The following is a 14,836-nucleotide window of genomic DNA, read 5'->3' as shown; positions in this document are numbered from 1 at the left end:
AGGGAAGAGACTTGGCAGACAGTCCCAGGATGCCTATGTCTCCTCCCCTGCGATGTTCTCCCATCCATGCATTCCCTCCCAGACACACTGCCCGTGCCCCAGCCGCTCCAAGGAGCCTGCCCCAGATGAGGCCCACGGTGAATGCAGGATTCTCTCCTCTGCGGGAAAGCAGCCCAGAGCCGACAGTCGATCTTCTTAGCGGATTGCATGGGGGGAAGAGTTCACACGCTTGGTAGATACTATAAAAGTAAACAAGAAGTAAAATACATACCATGGTAAAAGTAGGGGAAAAAAAACCCAAAAGTCACAAAAATACTGTATAGTGGCAGCTATAAAATAAAATAAAAGAGCAAAAAAAGTCATAAAAGTATAAAATAGTATACAAGCAACAAACCATGTATTATAAATTGTAAAACATCTCTAAAAACCTTAAAAAAACAATTACAGGAAGATTGTATTTTAACATACATCATGTGGTAAGGATAAAAGACCACAACCATACTATAAAACAATTTAAAACAAATGAAACGTATGAATAAACCTTACATACAGAGGTTATAACACAAATAAATAAAAATTAATAAAAATTGGCTACAAATAGTGTTTGTCAATGAGTATATCATTACATCATACAACTATAAATTCAAAAAGGCAGGAATGAGAAGAATAGTAATAATGAACACATTATAAAGCTTATTTAAGGAATGGACAAAATAAATAGTAATTATAAGTGGATATATTAATACAACACACAGCCATAAATACAAATAAAAGCAGCCACATTTTTCAACTTTTTGTGAATGCAGGGAATAGAATACACAGGACTATATAGATTTTATAAGGAACTATCATACTAGTGGGAGAGATATGCAAGGAAAATTAAGGACAGTTCGGTTGAGTAAATCTATTAAAATATGCCTAAAAAATGAGTATAATAATGAAAACAAAAATATATCTAATGTAAGGGAGGACGATAAAAAGTGTCTTAAACTTTTTTTAAAAATTTTTGAATAAAGACAGTACCAAAAAAAAGGAAAAAACTATATGAATAACCATTAGTGTTGAATAGAGGGGGAAAGTGAGCTGACTTACATTAGGAATTACATACAAGGCTCCACAGGCTGATGGCACTAAAGCCTATACAGGATTAGTGTGTATGTTTGATGACCTGCCAGATCCTATTTCACAAAACTGCGGCCACAGTCCACAGCACAGACCGACGCGCCGACCACCACACACCACCCCTAGTGTCAGTGAGACTGCCGGAGTAGTGCGGGACGCCCAACGCCCAAACCCGCGCTAAGAGCACACTGTCACGACTCCGCAAAAGGGGAGAGGAGGGGCGCACAAGAATACAGCTAAAATAACAAAATCACAAGGGTATGTAAAAACCTCCTATATAGGAGCTACTAGGAACCATAAAAATAAAAATAAATATAAAAAGGGTCTAGAGAATGAGCCGTCAGAGAGTAGAAAATATATAATAAGAACATACCAAAATATAAGCGACGTCAAGACTCGTCACTGTAGATAGCCGTCAAGAAAAATAAGCAGTACTGTAGGAAAACTTAAATAGGTGAATGAAAACGTAAAAGATGTCGTAAAACCCCAAAAAACTAATGTCGGAAGGCAAAATGATAGAAAGGGAGACCAACCAATCAGCTTTCAGAATGGGCGTGTTTATGTTATATTTAAGGGAAATTAATGTGGAGTTGAAAATGTGGATGATGGTATAATATAATGGAAAGAAGAACTTTTATATGTAAACCTAAGTATTACAGATGATAGCATGATAGAAAAGAAAAAAATTTTTTTGATAATGAATTAAAAGGCATGTGGCTGTAGAAATTAGTGATGATAATGAAAAATAATATTAAAACAATTTTATATGTATAAATAAATATAATAATAAAAAGAATTAAAAAAACATAATAATAAAAAAACAGATATCTAGTAATGTGCATATACAAATAACACGCAATAAAAAACAAAAGAATAATATAAAATCATAAAAAAGGAAGAAAATCTATATCTAAATTTAAGCCTGCTGGTGTAATAGTATTCAATTCAAATATAATTCTCTGTTCAGCCCTCAACAATACATTATCAATGTCACCACCCCTCCAATTGTTTTTAAAAGTTTTAAAAACGAAGAAACGCAAATCATCAATCGTATGGGCTAAATCCTTCCAATGTTGGACCAAGGGTGCTGTGCAAACTTCTCTTAAAATGCAACTCCTGTGTTCAATAATTCTTGTTTTGATCTTCCTCTTGGTTTTGCCAACATAGATAAGATTGCAAGGGCAAATAATGATATAAACAACATGCTCAGTATTGCAATTGCTGCTGAAATTTAAATTATATGTCTTTCTTGTACGTGGGTGCATAAAAGTTGTGATGCTCAGAGAGTGCTTGCAGACTGAACATGACGTGCAAGGTTGATGTCCACTGTGGTGATGCTGGGCATTTGGAGCTGGCGAGAGTGCAGAGGGCACTAATTTATCTCTAAGATTTGTGTTGCGTGCTAAGGCAATCATGGGTGTCTTGCCTCTAAAGCACGGATGTAATTCCAATATACGCCAATGGTCTTTAATGATGCGTGATACTTTTCCAGAGAGATGTGAATGTTTCAGGATGCAGGTAAAATCTGGTGGCTTCCGTATTTTTTATTTTTTATTTTCTTTAAACAGGCGTATACTCACAATTTTCCGGTCCCGTTTTGTCTCTAATGTACACCATTTTCTGCGCAGCCAGTCAACCTGTCATCTAATGATAACGTGACTAATACTTTAGTTTCACAACCATGCAAAATCTCTAGAGTTCCTAGAGTTTCTATGAATAACCTATAAGCTTTTTCAAGGCGTCAAATTAGATCCGAGTCACGGCACCAATTGAGCAAGGGTCATTGACGCCATTTGTGAAAGCTTCAGGTTTGAAAATAATTATACATGCAAAATGACACCAGCGCAAGGTTTTAAAAATTATAACCAAGATTTATTGAATTATTGTTTCTATTTTTCCATTATTAGATCAAAAGCATCAGCATAATTGCTTACATTGCGCTAATAGGAGATCATCATCGTGGCCAAAAGCTGGCCTTCTCACAATGGTCTCGTTTTCATATCTCATTTCATTCTATTATATAACTTTTGGCTCAGTGACATCATCAAGTTTGACATCCAATAACAATTCATCAAAGAGGTGGTCCTAAAAGTTTAGACAAAGGAAAATAAATCTCTCCATGTTTCCATGTTTAAAAGTTTAGAACAGTACATTTGATTTCTGAATTAACATTATAACGTATTCAAGAGAATCTGCTGAGAAATTCTCAGCCCTAAAGGAAAAACTCTCTTCCTAAGCTGACAGATTCAAATTGCATGGCCTTACACAGAAACCTTAGTCTGGAGGAGGAGGGGGGTAGGTCCCCCTCCCTCTCCCTGAATGGACAGCTTCATGTTACACTGACACAGTGCTAGGCGTGGGCTTCCAATGCCCTCCTTCCTATGCTGGAGACTGTTACAGCATCTCAGATTCTAACTTAACTACTTCCAGATGTTACCTTAAGATTTTCCTTAGTATTTCTTCAGGTTTAAAATATATAAAATATTAGAAATTAAGTACACACCATTCTTTCATATATCTCTCATATATCAATCATTCCTTCGTTCATTCGGGGCCCCTTGCACACATTCATACTTAATGCATTTTATCTCTTAGTTTAGGACACGTGATCTTCCTAGCCAGTCTACAGTACATGTGGTATTACTTAACACCACGCTGCTGGGAGCGGGAAAAACTCAGAGAGGACAAAGAAGACAGAAACTAGTCACTGGTAAACACAAAGAACCCAAAATGGATTCCATGTAATCCTGATTTCCACCATGATTTGGCTCAACAGCAAAGTACATACACAGATATTATTATGCTTTCCCTTATATTAATCCTTAGTGTGTTTTTCTCTGGCCTTAGCTACATTATATTTAAATTTTTATTCACCTGTTTTTCCGTACGCTTCTATTTGGGCGTGGTCCTTAACTGACACAGAATTGTCTCTAACTAGAATTACCCAGAATCATATGAAAAACTGGCGCTTTTGTAGAAAAACTTCACAAAAATACTGCTCTATCATGCTCCGACATCCATTCCATTATCGTCCCATAAACAGCACCCCCTGCTGGCCACGAGCCACTACTCAAGGGACGATGTGGGAAATTACAGACCTGTAAGCCTCACTTCAGTGCCAGGAAAAATGGTAGAAACAATTATAAAAAATAAAATTGTGAAACACGTAGACAAACATGATTTAATGAGACGGAGTCAGCATGGGTTCAGCCAAAGAAGATCTTGCCTCACAAATTTGCTTGACTTCTTTGAAAGTGTGAATGAACATGTAGATAAAGGTGAGCCAGTTGATATATCTAGATTTTCAGATATCTTTCGATAAAGTTCCTCATGAGAGGCTCCTGAGAAAATTAAAGTGTCATGTGATAGGTGGCAAAGTTTAGTTGTGGATTAGGAATTGGTTATCGGATACAAAACAGAGGGTAGGGTTAAATGGTCATTTTTATCAATGGAGGAGAGTAAACAATGGAGTGCCACAGGGGTCTGTACTAGGTCCGGAGCTATTTAACTTATTTATAAATGATCTGGAAATTGGAACGAGTGAGGTGATTAAATTTGCAGATGACACTAAACTGTTCAAAATTGTTAAAATGCATGTGGATTGTAAAAAATTGCAGGCAGACCTTAGGAAATTGAAAGACTGGGCATCCAAAGAGCAGATGAAATTTAATGTGGACAAATGCAAAGTGATACACATTGGGAAGAATAACCTGAATCACAGCTAGGGTGCACCTTGGAGATTAGTGCCCAAGAAATGGATCTGGGTATCATCGTAGACAAGGAAAAACAAAGAAGAACTGCAGACAAGATGCAGGCTATGTACAAGATGCAGGCTATGTTTATTATATCAATTAATGATTGCGGTTAATGTTACCACCTTTATACAAACCTAGGGACCCGACACGGTCCATGTTTCGGTTAACACGCCTTCATCAGAGGTCCTAGGTTGGCACGATATCTAATCAAGTTTCAAGTTTTATTAAGGTTTGTTATATACGCAATATCATATACTTCAATGCGTATAACATTTTTAAAAATAGGGGACAAAACAAAACATTTTTTAAACAATTGAATACAAATTATATACGTTCTAATACATAACTGATACAAAAGGCAAGGGTGAAGAACTACAATCTTTAAAGAAAGAGAAGAAACATTTAGGGAAGAACACATATGGTGGGAACACAAAAGAGAGAGAGAAAAAAAAGGATATAAAGGCAGAAATGATCATAGAAAAAAGAAGATAAATTTATGACCTACTCATAGGTGTAATTAAGATCTACAAAATTTAGTAATTGGTAAGTTAAACTAAGCTATCTATGTTTCAAATGCATCCTTATACAGGAAGCTTTATAAGGAACGCTTGAATTTATCTATAGAAGGTTCATTGCATAAGTATATTGGTAAATTGTTCCAAAGCTGGGGTACTATAACCGAGAAAATGGTAGATCTCCTGGTTCCTATTACTTTTAAATAAGGGATAGTCAGTAAATGTGTTGATCTAAGTGCCCTGAATGGAGAATACAGTATCAAGAGACGATCCAAAAATATTGGAGCGTGTGATTGTTGAATTTAAAAGTTAACAGTATAATTTTAAAAGTTATTCTATGTGTGATTGGTAACCATTGTGCTGCTTGTAGAAATGGTGTAACGTGATCATATTTTTTTGAATTAGTAATAATTTTTATTGTTGTATTTTGTATTATCTGCAATCTTCTTATTTCTTTTTGGGTTATGCCATAATATAAGGTGTTGCAATAGTCAAGCCTAGAAATAATTAATGAGTGTATTAGAATGTTAAGAGCTTCAGGTTTTAAAACTTTTGATAAGGATCTAATGAGACGTAACTTATAAAAGCAATTTTTAACCACTGAACTAATCTGGTCATGATAAGAAAGTTCCTGATCTAATATTACTCCCAATATTTTTGTTGTAGTTACTATTTGGAGAGGGCTATTGTCTAGGAGTATCTGCAATTAAAATTTAAGGTTATTTTTCCATGGGAAAAACATTGCAGAAGATTTTGTTGCGTTCAGGGGCAACATATTATGCTTAAGCCATTGGCTTATTTGTTTTAACTTGTTATTTATTGTTGTTATCTCATTGGAATCTACTGTATTTAAAGGGTACAGGAGTTGGATGTCATCTGCATATGCAAAAGAAGAGAATCCAATAGACTGACTGAGGGTTAAGAGAGGTGATAAAAAGATATTAAATAAAACCGCAAACAGAAAAAGAACAATAGCCTGTATGGATCGAAGGTGAACACTGATCCAAAATCTCTCTGTGAGCTGGCTACGAAGTGAAAAAAACGCCGTGAGGAAGCAATGATTGAATTGGAGAAACAAGAGGAGAGTTTGAAGGAAGTAAAGTCTGTCCATATGGAAATGGTTAAGGAAAGATCATTTATTTCTCGCAAGTTGGAAAATTTTGAAAACTTACTTAGGAAAAATAATTTGAGACTTTTGAACTTTCCTAAATGTCCCGTCATCTCTCCCATGGAGATGGCGAGAAAGTACTTTCGAGAAGTCCTAGCCATTCCAATGGAAAATCTACTTCCAATTGTTAGGGCTTATTACTTGGATATTAGGAGACCTCAAGGGGAGTCTACCCCTCAAGGAAAATCTGAAGATAATGTTGATTTGTTTTTATTTCTAGAAAGTTCCCTTGAGGTAGTTACAGATAGGACCACTCTTCTTCTGACTCTAGCATTGGAAAGTGATAGAGAATATGTTTTACGTCTGTATTTCCGTCACTTAAATGACAAATTTTTGGGCTCAAATGTTAGAATTTTTCTCAATCTGGCTTTGAAAACCCAGAGGCATAGAAAGGAATTCTTGGCCTTGCGGCCAAGAGTCCTGGCCTTTGGGGCTACTTTTTTGCTTAAATTTCCAGCAAAATGTTTTATTTCCTATCAAAGTAAAAATTTCCTTTTATGAGCCTAAACAAGTATTAGTTTTTTTAGGGCCAAAAGAAAGGTTGGTTTCCTAGTCCTTGATGAATGATCTGTCTACTGGCTATAGGAGGGATAACCATTCCGTCACTCTATTTTTGAATAACTATTCTGTTAATTGTTAAATTTATTTATTTTCTTGGTTCTAAATTTGTGGACTGAATAATTGATTATATCTGCAGTATACATTTTAGTGTACATATAGGATAATTTTCCTTTCTGTATTTTCTGATCTCTTTCAAGACAGTAAATGCTTGATAAATTGAAAAAGGACATAAATTAAAAAAAAAACCCAAAAACAGTCCATGGATAATTCTCCCTGGACTTGAGCTTGTTGTTTTTTCCGCGGCACAAAGTAAACTTGGAAGAATGGAGGCACAGCTTCCTTTCAAACTCCCAGAACTTCCATCAGGTATGTCTTAAGCAGTTCAATGGGAGCTATATTTTTGGATTGAGGAAAGTTGACAAAGTGTAGATTTAACCTTCTGCTATAATTCTCCATTTTCTCCACTTTACTACTCAATCCCACTAACCCCTGACTATAAGCTAGTGCGTTAGATTTACTTTCCTTCAGATCTTTTTGAGCTCCCTCCATTTTTCTCTCCAACTCAAAGTTTCTAGCTTCCTGAGTGATAATTCTGGTCTTAACATCTTACAATGAATTATCCACCAAAGTTTTGTTACAAACCACAATCTTCTCCAAGCGTGCAACAGCATCCCAGATGGAATCTAAAGTGACATGTGAAGTATTCTGTTGTTGACCAAATTCCACAGCCCTGGAACTTCCTTGGGGCCATGAACTTCCCACAGCTCCTTCAGACTCCAAGGGGAGCTCAGACTCAGCTCCCATACTGATCTCCTGCATACCAGCGTCTCTTCATATGCTCTGGAGCCTCCCTCCCAGTGATGAGTTTTCCACAGCGCTTCTCTTTCCCTGCGGGCTCATCAACTGCTCGGCGTTTGTCTCCATGCCTGGATCCATGGGCAGAAGTCTTTCTCCCAGGCTTAGTGTGATGTCCAGATCAGGTAGGGCCGCCTCCTCACCAGCACCCGTTCTGGGGAACGACGCCATGGGGATCAGAAATCATTCAATGGAAGAAAGGGGATTCAGAGAAGACTCAGAAGGGTAAGTCCTATCTTTCCCCTTCCTCTCACCCATCATGACCACAATTTCAATAGCGATTCCGCTTTAGGAAAAGTTTCCAAACTTGGAGCCCCACAATGTCTGATCAGTTAAGACACCATCTTGGATTTTTCTCCCCCTCTTATGTTCTTAACATGCCAAACATGTAAAAAAAATGGCAGAATATAAAATCATTAAAAAATACAATATTCATCCAGCATACAGTGAAAAAATAGCAGCATAAAATAATGTTAATGATCTTTTTGCTGTTCTTGCACTACTGGATGTATGTAGAGTTGTACAGTGATGATAAGTATTCAGGTATAATATATCCCTGCTCCAAAGATTTACAATCTAAGTGTACCCCGGGCAATGAGAGATAAAGTAACTTGCCCAGGATCACAAAGAGTGCATGTGGCAGAAACAGGAAGTGAAGTCTGTCTTCCCGGTTTCTCAGCACATTTCTGTAACCACTAGAACACTTCCTCTCTCATAATCACATTAAAAACAGCACTATATCTTAACTTTCACATAAACCTCTTTCCAGTAAAAACCCAAAAGGAGGATCCTGGGAATGAGGAATAAGAAACAGAGGAGAGGTTGCTGAGGGAAGGAGGTAGGGGACGGGTGTTGGGGGAAAGGTAAGAGGCAGGGGCAGATCTGGGGAAGGGAAGGAAGAAGACAATGGAAAGCATAATGCAGTTGTTCACCTGCAAAAGTTAAGTCATCCTGGCAAAGTAATGTTTAGGCAGAACATTTGTTAACTGTTATCACTATATAGTCTAGTTCCTGTCCAGGAACATTCGTTTTGAATTTGAAATGTACTAGATCCAAGCCCAGATCTGTTCTATCTGATTAAAAAGATCAATTGTGCCCCTGTCTACTGACTTAATATGAGATTCCTATCTTTTTTGATTTGTTTGATAAAAAAATAAACATCTCTTTCTCATTATGAGAGGTGCTGAAAAGTTCTCAGCCCAACCAAGCAGAAAATGATGTGGATCATTGAAATGGAAAGTGTCAAGAAAAGTAGAATAACTTGTAAGTTTCATGGATCCACATCATTCTTTTGATTGGGCAATGAACATTCAGCGAATCCTCATACTTAATCCAGCCTTAAATAAATGCAAATAAATAATATAAAGATAAACAGGTGCTAAATGAGAGGCAATAGAAAGCTGAATTTGATTTACAGCCTACAAAAGTGAAACACAGGAGATTGTCTCTCGTCTTGAAGGAGTCCAACTCTGTGGTTGCCGAGGGTGGGGGTAGGTTAGAGTGAAAGAGGATTTCTTGGGAGATATGGATTACTGGTTTAATGACTGTAGTGTTTTAGTTTCAGATAGAGGTTTTCTATTGTTTTGCCTTTTGGAAACATCTACAGCCCCCTGTTGAAACAAGGCTTTTATCTTTTTCAACATTTTTAGATACTATAAATGTCCAAGTATTGCAGCAAGGATGTATCACATTTTTTATTTTCCTTAGGAATGCCTCCTTTTCACTCTTAACATGTTAGTCTTTCTCCTCTATTTGTCTCTGTATCTACTGTTAGGGAAGGGCTAAGTTTTGCAAAAGCTTTGTAGATTTTGTCAGAGGCCTCCTCTTAGAATTCCAATGTGGAGACTGTGTTCTCTGTAAACTAATAGATTTAAGGGAAGATAGGTAAGAACAATTAGAGTCCTGGATCCACTCCCCAGTTCTGTCCTTGACATGGCTTCTAAAAGAATAGAATACATTTTATTCCTGCCTCCTATCTAGGAGCAGGCAAAGTGCCAAAGTCCTCTTTCAGATTAGATACACAAGAGAAATAAATGTTATCTTATTCAAGCATTCTATACTTTGGAAGGGATTTGATCAAGGATTTTTCATGAATAAACCTGCCCACAGGTTACGTATATGCATAAAAGTATACACAGTGGCAAGAAGGTTCATACTTTTCTGTGATTCATACGTAGTTGTATTTGGGGGAGGAGACTGGACAGAAGTGGTGTTATTAAATATGTACTTTTATAAAACATGTCTTTAAACGTTTACTTTAGTCATGTACATTTACACTTATTCTCGAGCAGACGTACATGTACTGTATGTTGCTGAGTTTTAGCTGAAATTGTCCAAGTTTTGTAAAGTCATTTTATAAGAACACATACCACTACCAAAGTACTAATCAGATCTATGCTATCTAGTTAAAATATTTAACATTAATCCTCTTCTTTATTTTTTCACTTCTTTATCAACTTTCAGGTGCTTTAGTTAGATTGTGAGCCTTCGGGACAGTAAGGGAATTTTTATTAAGCACCTTTCTTACTTCTCACTTTCAATTTAAATGTATATTTTCTTAAAACCGCTTAGAACCTAACGGATGTAGCGGTATAAAAGAAATAAATTACATTACATTACATAGGTGCCTATATCTTAATAAAATATCCCCCAAATAGGTGCCTACTTGGTCTATCCACTACTGCTGCCCAATTCATGGAAAATTTTTTTTATTCGATTTGACCTATTGAATCGATTTGCTTTTCCTGCCCAATCAAATGTTTTTTTTGGGTTTGGTTTTTTTTTTTCAAATCTCCTGGTAGGTTTATTTTGTTTCCAACCACCCACTTCCCTTTGCCCTCTCGAATCCCACACTGGCACTGTGGTGTTAACAAAATAAACAAAAAAAAAAGTTTCCTCTCTCTATTAAGTCCTAGCTCATGCTTTTTGTCTAACACTAGTTCTGGCAGGATACACATTTCAAATCTGAAATATTGTAATCACAAAATAGAAAATAAAATTAATTTTTTCAACTTTCCACTGCCGTATCCAGCATTTGTTTTTTTTCCATTTTCTACCATCTCTTTCCCTCTCGCTCTTTCCCTGCCTTGTGTCCTGGGTTAAACCTCTCTATTTCCCTCTCTATTTCCCTGGGTTAAACCTCTCTATTTCTACACACAGAGGAGGGGCGGGACTGTGGCAGAGGAAACAGCACCGAAGCAGCTGGCATCGCGATCTTGCTGCAGGCTGCGTCTATATGGTAAACGGTGCGGGGAGGCCAGGGGGAAAGCAGGCCTTCAAGGGGGGGACAGGCCTTCAGGGAATACAGACCTTCAAGGGGAGACAGGCCTTCAAGGGGGATAGGCAGGCAGGCCTTCGGTGGGAATGCAGGCCTTCAAGGGGGGACAGGCCTTCAGGGGTGGATGCAGACCTTTAAGGGGTGGACAGGCCTTCAGGGGAGGGGGGACCTGGTGTAGAAATACATAGAGGGAAGGGGGGGTTCAAAGAGACATGCATATGCCGGACTTTGGGGGGGAAGAAATAATGGGTCTGAAAATAGAGGAGAGGGAGAGAGATGATGGACCATGGGATTTAGGGAGGGAAGGAACAGAAAAGAAGTTGGACACAAGGGATGGTGTGGGGGGGAAAGAGATACTGGATAGGAGGGTAGTTGGGAAAAGAAAGGGAGAGATGGTGGACCCTGGGGTGGTGGGGAAGGAGGGAGAGATGCTGGATGAAAGGGTAATTAAGAAAAGGTGGATCTGTGGAGAGAGATGAAAAAAAGGAAAGATGCCAGACCACCTGGGGAGGGTAGGGAAACAGAAGGGAAGGACAGAGATGGCAGATGGATGGTTAGCATGGAGAAAGAAGAAAGAAGGAGACCCTGGCAAGCAAGTTATCAGAAGACAACCAGAGCCTGGGACCAACAAGATTTGAATAATGACTAGACAACAAAAGGTAGAAAAACTAATTTGATTTTCTGTTTTGAGATTACAATATGTCAGATTCAAAACGTATATCCTTCCAGAGCTGGTGTTAGACTGCAAACGTGAGTTAGGATTTAACAGAGAAAGGAAAAGTATTTTTTGTTTCTTTATTTTGTTTACACCACAGTGCCAATGTGGTTAGGAGAAGGCAAAGGGGGTGAAGAGGCTATAAAATAAACCCATCAGGATGTTTTAAAAAACACCCAATTGGGCAGGAAAATCGAATCGGAAAAACCAATTCAATAGGCTGAATCGAGTTGAATCAAATTTTTTTTTCTGAATCGGGCAGCACTAGGATTCAGAAATGAGCACTTGTGTGGAACTCGGGAAAACCAAAAACATGGTTAAAACAGGGGAAAAGGTGAATGGTGAGGCTGGACCAAGATGGCATTGGAGTAAGATCTTGCTTCTGTCTGTCAATCTTAGTTGATGCTAAAATGTAATAGTCAGCTTTGGGGAACCCATTCCCCCACACAAGCATTTGGGCACCCTGTCAAACTGTACTTACCAGCTGTACAGTACCTATTGGATTATACAGTATTATTGCATCAATCCGAAGGACAATCAGATTTATTTCATAAAATTGCAAATCAACACATAAATATAAAATGCAAATCAGTACATAAATATAAAGTCCTTAGTCTTTGTGACCTGAGACTGTCCATGTTTCAGACTCGAAGCAGAGGCCTGCCTCAGGGGCGTAGTGGTAAGTCCACAAGATGGCATTGTCATACTTGAAACAAACAACTTTCGAAAATAGCGCTGGAACTTATACATGGATACACAAAATACACTTTCCTATTGTGAAAGGTGAGAAAAACAGAAATGCTCTCTAGGACGGTGGTTTTTAGCACAGGTTGGGACGCTGAATGTTCTGATCTCGCTGCTCCCAATGCTCTATGAGCTGGTTAAAGAAGCACTACTCTCCCCCTAAAAAAAATGAAAAAAGGATATTTAAAGCCAGTCACTGGAAACAGCCTAGCATTGATTGTCTGGGATCAGCGCCAACCATGGGACTTATGCGGTTGCCTTCTGTAGTCTGAATATCGGCCCCTTACTATCTAAATTTACTATTAGTGCTACAAATTATGTCTATAGCGCTACTAAACCTACGTAGCACATTATGGGCCCCTTTTACAAAGTCGCAGTAGCGAGTCCTGGTGTGACAAATGTGACACACAACATAGTAATTGATTGGACTATGTCATATTTGCCACATGGGAATTGCCACCATGGCTTTGCAAAAGGGTCCCTATATGCAGGTACTTTTTCTGTCCCTAGTGGGCTCACAATCTAAATTGGGGAGGGGGTGGTGTTTATTTTTTGGTACCTGGGGCAATAGATTGATAAGTGACTTATCCAAGATCACAAGGAGCTACTGTACAATGTGAATTGATCTTAGTTCCCCAGGATCTGAGTCTGCCATTACATTTCTAAAGGAAGTTTTAAGGTTTCCTGATAACTGCTTTTCCACCTTTGCAAAATATTTTCTTTTTACATCAAGCTGGAAAGCTCTGTTCTCCGTGGATGTTTCTGCAGTACTGGAAACTTCAGTAGCAGAGGTTACAATTCAGTCTACATTATTGATTTCTTTTGCATTTTTTGCAAGATAAGGAGGTGGTTCTGAAATTATCCTATAGAGTTGCTGATTTAACATTTCTAGGAGGCAATGCGCAAGTGTTTCTGGATATTTCTAAATGGATGCAAATCAGGAGGACAAAGTTTCTTGGACTGCACTAAGAAGTACTTTCATGGAAACAGCTTTTCAGTTATAATTTCCTTGTAAATGCTTCATTAACTGTGGTTAATTCAGAACTCTGCAGTACGATTGATTTTTAATTAGAAAAAAAATGGATCGCATTACTCCTTATTATCGTAAAATACACTGGCTTCTGATAAAGGCCAGAGTAGTTTTCAAATTTGGCTGTTTTTGTTACAAGGCTTTGAATATATTGAGGTGCTCTTCAAGTTTTTCTGCTTTTTTCTGTTTTCTACTGTAAGGATCTGCTCTAATTTGAAATATGTGAAAAGATGCTGGGAGGAAAAACTAGGTCATAAGAACAAAAGAATAGTCTTACTGGTTCAGCCCAATGGTCCATCAAGCCAACGGTGGTCAAACGGTGGTCAATCCAGGTCCTTAGTACCTGGCCAAAACTCAAGGAGTAGCAACATTCCATGCTACCAATCCAGGGCAATCTGTGGCTTCCCCCATGTCTTTCTCAATAACAGACTATGGACTTTTCCTCCAGGAAACTGTCCAAACCTTTCTTAAAACCAGCTATGCTATATGCTCCTACCACAACCTCTGGCAATGCGTTCCAGAGCCCAACTATTCTCTTCCCATCTCACCACCCTCAGGATTTTGTAGAATTCAATCATATCTCACCTCAGCTGTCTCTTTTCCAAGCTGACGAGCCCTAACAATTTTAATCTTTCCTCACACAAGAGGAGTTCCATCCCCTTTATCATCTTGGTTGCTCTTCTTTGAACCTTTTCTAGTACTGCTATATCTTACTTGAGATAAGGAGACCAGAATTGAATGCAAAACTCCAGATGAGGTCGCACCATGGAGCAATACAAGGGCATTATAACATTCTTAGTCTTGTTAACCATCATTTAAAAAAAAAAATTCCTAGCTCCTGTTTACTTTTTTCGCCGCCGCCACCACCACACATTGGATGGAAGGTTTAATCATATTGTCTACAGTGACATCCAGATCCTTTTCTTGGGCACTAACCCCCAAGGTGGACCCTAGCATCCAGTAACTGTGATTGGGGTTGTTCTTCACAATGTGCATCACTTTGCATTTGTCCACATTAAATTTCATCTGCCTCTTGGACGCCCAATTTCCTAAGGTCTGCCTGCAATTTTTCACAATCCGCATGCGTTTTAACA

General features: G+C 38.2%; 1 protein-coding gene across 1 annotated transcript in view; it reads left to right on the top strand.

The window, feature by feature from the left end:
• The window catches only part of TLR4 (toll like receptor 4), a 66,447-nt gene that overhangs the window by 33,392 nt on the left and 18,219 nt on the right, over positions 1-14,836 (top strand). The window lies entirely within an intron of this gene.

This window comes from Geotrypetes seraphini, chromosome 10, assembly GCF_902459505.1.
Source record: "Geotrypetes seraphini chromosome 10, aGeoSer1.1, whole genome shotgun sequence".
Classification (NCBI taxonomy): domain Eukaryota; kingdom Metazoa; phylum Chordata; class Amphibia; order Gymnophiona; family Dermophiidae; genus Geotrypetes; species Geotrypetes seraphini.
Note: the sequence above shows the minus strand (reverse complement) of the source record. Positions and strands in the feature narration are given on the sequence as shown.